This window comes from Corvus brachyrhynchos, unplaced genomic scaffold, assembly GCF_000691975.1.
Source record: "Corvus brachyrhynchos isolate BGI_N302 unplaced genomic scaffold, ASM69197v1 scaffold167, whole genome shotgun sequence".
NCBI classification, from domain to species: domain Eukaryota; kingdom Metazoa; phylum Chordata; class Aves; order Passeriformes; family Corvidae; genus Corvus; species Corvus brachyrhynchos.
This window is the reverse complement of record NW_008239547.1, coordinates 8,066,857-8,076,252: the sequence shown is the minus strand read 5'-3', so window position 1 is coordinate 8,076,252 and position 9,396 is coordinate 8,066,857.

The following is a 9,396-nucleotide window of genomic DNA, read 5'->3' as shown; positions in this document are numbered from 1 at the left end:
TTCCTGCTATTGCATTTGCATTCCGTAATCTTGAGTGCAGACACATTTCTTAACATTTCCTAGTCACCCACATCATTCTAAATGTTTAGAAGGTGTGGACTGGGTTTTATTGTGAGAGAATTTCCATGTCTGTAATGGGAAAGGCTTAGCCTATGCTGGTTTTGAAATGACTCTGCGAATATAACTTAAGAGAAATGTGCTCACTCTAATGACAGCCCTCAGCAACATGTTGAATCCTCAGGGTAAAACCTTATTCACTGACTAAAGACAAAGGTTGTTAAGGGAGTAAGGGAAAAAAGAAAAACATTCAAAAGCAAATTAAAAAAAAAGAAAAGGTGTGGAATCAGGTAGCTTTTGCTTCTCCTCTTTGGAATCTGAAGTGCTTGCAGGAAATGCTGTAATAATTATTTCTTCTAACAGCTGGCACTTCAACCTTCCTTCACACCAGGGGAAGTCAGTACTCAAGGGCTGGAAAGCGAGGTGGAGTCTCAGGGGAGCTCTTATCGCTGAGGATAGCACTTTCATGCCATGTTTGGGAAAGGAAAAAAAAAAGATTAAAATGCAGACTGCTTTCTGCATGAACCACCTGTCTTTCTCAGGGGCTTTTAACAAAGATGGACCTTGATTGGATAGTTGTCTGGTTGCAGGGCCTTTTAAATGGCCTTTTCTCTCCCTGCTGGCTTATGTGGCACCTGTTTTCCCTGCTCCTTGTGCCCCCTCCCTTCAGAATGTTCCTTCTCACCCAAGGGATTGTTCTGCTCGCCCCACACCTCCTCTCCAGTTCTGCCAGTGCTGCAGTTCATAGGGGCTTGCATTAAACCAGAACAGAGACTACCCTGTGATAAATTAACTCTGAAATTAGCACAAAAAGGAAAAGTGAAGACTAAGGTGATTTCTTACAAAAATCTGGATCCTAACAAGGACCTGCTGGCACCTGAAGCTGTTCCATAGGCACAATCTTGCAGGCAGCAAGAAGTGTCCAGCAGATGAGATAAAAATTTTCACCTATGCTTAGAGATTTTTTATGCCTTCATTTTCCTGATATTACTCTGTAAACATTAAAAATTTCATCTGTCACCTTCATAAAGCTCCCTGTGCATATCTGTTTTGCCCCAGACTTTAATTGCATGGTCATCTATTATTTTTATTTCTTTGTATGTATTATTATTAAATAGTTCTTTTTATCTCCTTTCTTCAATGTATGGCTCCAGGCTCTATTAATCACAATCTAAAGCCTCAGCTGAATACATTGTTATTAAGTTCCTCATGTGGTTTTTATGGTGCTCTTTCTGTAATTTGTCAGTTCTTCACAAACATCATGAATTTATATTCACAGCAGCCCTAGCAATTAAGCATATTATTACCATCATTTTACAGATGGAGAACTGAAGAAAAGATAAATTATAGACAAAGCTGTCAAAATCCTACACTAATTTTTGATGACCAACTTTAGACACCTAGCCTATAATTTCTCAGGGGCAATAGTATTAAATAGGCAATCTGCATTCTAGTCATCTATCCATGTGCTTCAGTCCTCTGAATTTTTGCAAATCATACCCAGAAAGCTGGGAATAAAAATGTTAACAGCTGACTCTAATCCAAAATGAACACCATGGCAGAGGTAGGGAGATGGTGTAAGTGCCTTGCATGCTGTTAAGTGTTGAGTTGAGCTTTGTGCTGAGACAGCTAAAGGCAGAAGTTTATGCTGTGAGAGTCTACATCTGAGTTGGGCATCTGAGTTCCCACCAGTGCCACAGGGCCTGAGGAGCTGCTTGTTCACCCTCCCCATGAGGCACCTCTGTCTGATGAGCTCAGCACTCCTGAGTGCTCTGTGTGTGCACGGACCAGGTCTCAGCTGACTCTGCTGGGAATGGAGACACTTGGCTGACACGGACACACTGAGCTGGTAGGCAACCAATTTATTTGCCTGAATCTGGACCCAAGCCTCTCCTCAGTGTATTTGGTAATGAAACACTATGCTTTCTACAATATTCTTCCTTCATTTTTTCTTTGGTACCTTGTGTTACCTGCAGCAAATTGAAGCTGGGACACCACAGACACATTTTCATTCATCCCGTAGCTCTTATGCACATAACACTGCCCACACTTGCTGAGTTTTTAGTACTTATTCACACACAGAGGAAATGGATTTCCTGCTGTACACAGGAATGTGTTTCTCTTCACACTGTTCATGACTGGACAATATGCACAATGCTGTGTGTTCCTGCCCCAGAGCTCCTTTTTGACAATCCCTGTCCTGACAGTGTAACTGCATAACTGCAACTCTGTTTTTTAAGCTGAATCAAAAATTTTAAGTATTAATCCATTGTGATGCTGACCAGTGGGAATGCAACTGAAACCCTAGAATGGATTTTAATTATACTAAAATTGTGTTTCCTATTTTTAATATGTTAGGGTTTATATACCATCCAAGTGTTCAGTTACTTGACTAGTCCATTAAATAAACTTTAATTTATGTCATAATTGAACAATCTCTAAGTATCACTCAGCATAATTTCAAGTCTCTCTGCTACTAGGAGAGTTATCAAATGGTGGTATGATCTACAGAATAATGTACACGCCTGGGAATAAAGGAAATATGCTATTCCCAACTTTGTCATAGACTTTGCAGGTGGAAATATATTGACTAAACGCAGATGCCTGTGCTGAAGACATCTGCATCTATCTGGCTTCTGGCTCAGTGGATAGTCAGAGAAGAACAAGTCAATAGAATCCAAGAGGCAATTAATCCTCTCCTGAATTAGATGTCTGAAATAGGGCAGATGATTGGCACCCTAAAAGGGCATATTTGTCTCCAGTGACTATACATGGAGCCCCAGGGACCAGCTTGGGTTTAAATGTCTACATTGTTGATTTCTAAAGTCAGGTGAGATGGATCCCACCCTCTGTATCCCCAGGCCAGTTATTTCATCTCAGTTTGCCTTTTTTTTGTCTTTCTGAGCGAGCTAGTGTAATACCAGGAGCAGCAGAGTAGAATTAACACAGAGCTCTGCTTTGACTAATTAGTTTCTGAGTAGGGCCATTTTATAGATCACTGGGGTATCTTTTCATGGCATGATGTTGTGTGATGTAGAAATACTCTAAGTGCTATTATAATAAGCCGCATGTTAAAGCTCAGTTAAATACCAGCATCTTCAATATACATGGGAGCTCCTGTTGCCCTGTGGGTTCTTTTCTTATGAAAAAAGATCTTAAATGATATCAGTGCAATATCAATATTGGAACTTTTATGGTACTAAAGTTTTCATAGGAATCATGGTGAATTTTTCTTAGCAAAATACACCATTCTTATTTAACCTCCTTTCTGTCTCCAATTTATTTCTTTGTCTGGTAGACACTGAAGCAGGAAGCTTCAGAAACAGAAGCCTTGTGGCAAGCCAGAATGAATAATAAAGCTGAATTCTGGGGATATTGCCAGGGAATGTCATACAGGATGTTCTGCACCAACAGCTCAGGAACTACAGGTGGAATTACAAGATTATATGCTGCCAAGCTCTAAGGCAAGCTGGGGAAGCAAAACAGAGTCAGCACGGAAGCAGAGGGAAGCTCCAGGTAGTTACAATTTATCCCTTTCTTGAAACCTGGAAAGTTATAAAGTGTTTGACTGTAACTCTACCCACATAGTAAGCCTGGACAGCTGTCACTCTCCGTGGAATTTTTCTTTTGAACTTAACTAAAGACCAGTGGTGCATATATATTTAATTGTTTGTGTTATTGCATCTCTGGAGATTGCAATCATTCCTTCTGTTTTTATTTCTGGATAAGACCTATTCTCTTCTGCCTCCTGCACTTCTGTCTATGCTGTGCTGCATGTGAGGTACTGCCAGGACCTCAGAAGTTCAGTAGCCTAGAGCTCATCACCCTGTTTGGAAATTCAGAGTAGACTTTTCCTTCTTTCTCTCAGTCTATATGTAAGTCTGCTACACCTCTACTCAGTTTTCAGCACTTGCTGCATAGTTCTGTTGCATTCAGTGGGAATATCATTGGGAAACATCTCCAAATTTGGCTGTGAGAGGGATTGTTTTGGAAAGTTGGAAGCATAATCCTCAGCTTGACCTGAGTGTCAGCTCAGAGATAAATAAAATGAAGGCTTACTTTGTTCACTATGAAGTGTCAAGATTATCCAGACATAGCTGTATTTCTGATATCTTTAGAAATGAGCATTTTTATGTTAAGAGAATGGACACTTGTAAGATTTTTTTCATGTCTACCTTCATGAATTGTAAGCAATCTAACTTAAGACTTCTTGCAAATTAAAACCAAAAAGACCAAAGAAGTCTGCAGACTCAAACCCAAGGTAATCAAAAAATCAGCCAAGAGCAGTAGAAGTTGACCTTACTTACCCTTGCATGACCTTTATAAGTGGTTTTATCACCTTGCAGCAAAGATTTACCATGACACTTGGGGTGTGTGTGTTTGTGGCATAAAGGTGTCAGACTTTCACTTTGTTTAGAGAGAAACAAGGAAACATTGCATTTTATATTTTCTCTTAGGGTAAGTGGAAGATAAATTCACTGGCCTGTGTTCTCATATTGTGTCCCAATAAGGAACCTGATTGTGGACCTGTCCATGGAGAAACAGACAGACATTTCTTTAGAAAAGCACCTGTCCTTGCTCTCCACTTGAACAAGAAAGTAACCACCATATTTTATTTAGCTTGTCCATCTTTTCCCCTTTTCTGTCAGCAGGTGGGAGGTACAAGAGATCTTGTAGAAGACCCCTGTGTAGAAGAGAGCTGGTTTTATTTTTTCGTCTAGGGGTGTCAATCTCTTGTAATGGACAATTTGATGGCACTTCATTCATTACAGGGAATCTAAATGATTGACTTAAACACTAAATTAGATTCTAATTTCCAGATGACATAATTTAGGTGAAGCCCAGCTCATTCACAGGGCCTTGCAAAATGAGCCTGACTATAAATACTGCCAGAGTGAGACATATATTGCAATAGCAATGATGATGTGGGTTAATAAAACGGCCCACAGTTATGTGGATCCAACCATACACTCAAATTTCCTGGAAAAAATGTTCCCACACTTGCACAAATCCCCCCCTTTTTTTTTTTTTTTAAGTTTGACTGGTATCCACACGAGACACCAGGTAAAAGTAAATGTTTACTCTTAACTCTCTCCTGAGATGAATAAGACTGACAACATGGGGCACTAGAAAAATTTAACTTGTCAGTGGCCTCAAACTGAAATGATTTAACAGGCTCAGAATGAGCTTGTTTTTGTCATAAAAATGGCCTGAAATGAGAAGTAGATGTTTCCAGAATGTCCTGTCAGAAAGCAAAAAGATTTTCTCTGTGTATGAGCCAGAAGCTGGCCCACTCTTATGGTCTCTTTCTTTTTTGTTCAGTGCCGATTCTTCCATGCTGTTTATATTGGAGGGGGAGAAATGCAGGGAGAGGGAGAAGAGAAAATCAATATGTTCTTATGTAAACTCAGCCAGACAGCAGCATAATACAGCAACTAGCCAAAAACACCAGTGTAGATTCCAGGCTTATGTTCAAAGAGTAATGTGACGTTTTTCTGGGTTGAAATTCAGGTGTGACTGAAACAGATGCTTTTACCTTTTATTTAAGCCTATATATGCAAAGCTGTTCTGTTCCTAATTTTATTTTTGCTACCTGAATCTCCTGAATCTAATGGGAATTAAGAACCAGAATATCTGGTTTTAATTCTTATTACAGAGAGAATTTTCTATTAAAAAAAAAAAAAATTATTCCATCACTGTAGATTTTTCTGGAAGAAATTTGTCTGCTGGTTGCAAGAGTGTGTTCCAGTTTGTTTACCAAAGGATCAGGGCTTTTGTCAGAGCACCTGATGATCTATTGTTGTTTGCTAAACTGACCAATTCAGACAAGAAGCTCAGACTTTATTCACTGATACCCCAGGGAACTCTAACTTGAGCCATCTATGATATAAACATACCTAACTGAGCAAGCCACCCTCAGTTTCCTCTGAAAACAGTAGAGCAGAGTGGATATTTACAGGGATTTTGAATAGTGATGAGTCAGCCTTAGGTTCCACTGAGTGTCTCTGTTGGCTGTAAAGGCATCCTGGAGTGAGCAGTTCAGTTGATTAGATGTCTCAGCGGAGGCCTCTGCATTTAGAGAAGATGAATCCAAGCCTAAGTTTTTAAAAATTCTCGATTGATTTTAGCTTCCATTGCTGGAGGTTTGCTTAAATGATTAAAATTAGTCTTGAACTTGCATTTATCCCAACTTAATGTTCTTCACATCAGGGTATTGTGATCAATTTATAAATGTTTGAGGTTTGCAGCACAACTTTGAAAGGCACTGATTTCACTGTTTTGTGTGAAGGGCATCTTTTTCTCATGGCCCAAGTGTCCATGGGATGGGAGCATTTTCTCAGGTGGCTGTTCTAGAAAGGTCAGCTCACTTTTCCAAGATTGGCAAGAAGAAAGCCAGCAGAATTTTTAATTCTTGAGGTTCTTTGCTACATTCTTTGCTTTAGGGAAGACTGCTTCATCTGCTAATTGGATACACGATACAGATATTTTACATTAAAGCCTGTGGTAGAAGTGATGTCTAAGAGTATTTGGGAATACTGCAGGCCAATATGAGGAGTATTTATGGATGTTTACCATAAGGTTATTGGAAAGGCTGCAAAGTCAAAAGCAACATTATCACACTACTGAAATAACAATAAATTAAAGTAGATATTTTTCTTTTTCTTTCTAAAGAAAAGGAAAGTATCCAATCATTGACCACTGCTACAGACCCAACACCTGAGCATTGCTTACATTTCCAAAAATCAATGGCAAAGGCAATGGTTTCTCTACGACCAGCATTTCAACCAGTATTTTTCTATATTCTCTCATACCTGTGGATGCATTTTAATTTGTTGAGCTGGTAATGATAATCAATGACTATTGAAAGAATGCCAAACACATTTAAAATGCATATTACTAGGCATCAAGTAATTGCAACTTCTAGTCAAATGCAGTCATTTGGGAATTCACTGCTGCATGTTCATCCCCAGCCAATGAAGATTAGCCACAAAGAGAAAGAGAACCTGCTTGCAAAGACTTTGATAAAAAGATAATGACTGAAAACATTTTGAAGTTCCACAGCTGTTTTGCCATTTCAATTACTTTCAGATTAGGAATAATATTAATAATAAAAAAAATTCACAATCATTAGCAAAGTTTAAAAAAGTTTTAAAAGCTGGGCTTGAGGTGAGAATTTCTTTAAAAATTAGCACATATACAGTCATGTTGGCTTTTGACCAATCTTATCTATCCTATCTTAAGGAATCAAGACTGTTTCACTTAAAAAATTTATCTGTTCATCGCATATTCATTAAAGCACCAAAACGTTCTATATGTACCATCTTAAACAGGTAAAATTCTAAGGAGTACCTTGTTCCTCCATGGCAGGCACATTAAAACCTACAAGAAAGGTCTCTCCTTGCTTTTCCGTTACAGCCAGAGTGAATTCAGCCCCAAATGATGTACTGAGACTCAAAGCACCCCGGTCTTCTTCAGAGCAGGGATCAGCCTATGCCCTGTGACAGCACTGCAATTAGACAGTATAATTTTTGTGAGATTATTCATGCACATCTGTCGTTTGTGGACCCTGAGAACCAACAACTGGTTGAACATCTGGTGTCAGAGACAGGAATTTGCTTTACAAAGCCACAGTCCTTTCTGATGACTGAGAACTGCTAGGTAGAGGTAGGATAGACCTGACCAAGTGAGGCAAAAATTGTGTTGTCAACAGGCTGGGTAATCTACTGAGGAGAGCCTTAAACTAGGAACGGTGGGGGGAAGGAGATGATAACGCACAATCAAGTGGGGAAGTGGTAGACTGGCTGATGTGGAAGGAGAGACTACAAATTCAAAAGAAAAGGATAGAAGGCAGCCCATTCTAACCATATACACACAAATAGAAAAGTGCCAGGATCAGAGCATTATGAGGGGAAATGCTAACTCTTTTTCTGGGAAATCCATGTGCAGCAAAAAAAGAACAAACAGAGGGAATGAGAGGTCTGCATGCAGGTGCAGGGCTATGAGACAGTGCTGGGATAGAGCAGACCTTCAGCAAAACTACTGAGCTGAAATTATCCAACTAGAAGTGGTAATATACCAGACAACTGTGCTGCCTTTCAGACAGACCCGGAATGGATGGAGAAATGGGTCAACAGGAACCTCACGAAGTTCAGCAGAGGGAATTGCTAAAGGCCTGACCCAGGAGAGGAAAAGCCTTACACACCTGGATAGGGAGTAAAAAACCTTACACACCTGGGAGCCAACTGTCTGGAAAGCAGCTTTGTAAGGAACACCCTACAGGTCCTGGTGGACAAAAGCTGAACATGATCCATCAATATTCCCTTTCAGCAGAGCAGCCAACAGGCTACTGGGCTGCATTAGGAAGAGGACTGCCAGCAGGATGAAGAGGTTGGTCCTTCTCCTGTGCTCAGCATTAATAAATCTGGAGTGCTTGGCTCTGTGCTGGATTCCCCAGTACAAGAAAGATATGGACATGCAGAAGTGAGTCCAGCACAGAGCTACAAAGATGTTTAAGGAAATGGAGAGTCTTAAGGAAAAGCTAGGAGAGCTGGGGCTGCCCAGCTTGGAGAACAGAAGGCCAGGAGGACCTTATCCATGGGTATCAATACCTGCTGGGCCAGGATAAAGAAGATGGAGCCAGAGTTTTCCCAGTGGTGCTCAGAGGCAGGAGAAGAGGCAATGGGCATCAGCTGAAATGCAAGAAATATCATGTTAATTTAAGAAGAAAATTTTACTGTAAGAGGAGAGGGTGTCAAAGACTTCTAGATACAGTTTTCCAGAAAGGTTTTGAAGTCTCCAGTCTTGGAATATTTAAAATACAGCTCATCATTCTTCATGTTTGTTTTCATGAATTTAAGTAGTGGATGTTCAGAAGTTTGGGAAAGTAATTTTCACAGGGGTGAAACCATAATTCTGTACATTTTAATAGCTGAATTCCATGCATTTCACGAGAGCAAGGTACATAAATATCTCTGAAAAGAAAATTCCCAAATGCTTACATTTGAATTTGGTTTTTTCCACTACAGTCCTCCAAATCAGACTAAAATGCCATGTAGTTTTGACTAAGAGGAGCAAACAGAGCTGATCCAGTAGTATGCAAATGAAGCTGAAAGAATCATAAATATGTTTCCTAGTTTTAGGTGTATTCCCTCAATGGAGCTGTGTTTATGGAAATGCATCTGTCATTGGAAGTCAAATTTATTCCTACGTGCTTTACTTTAGGTCTATTTTTAGTTATAGATGCATCTTCCCATCACTCAGTCAACAATTATAAAAAATAGACCTGCATTTAAGTATTTAAGAACATGTTCTGCCTGGATAATTTTCTCCTATAGTAAT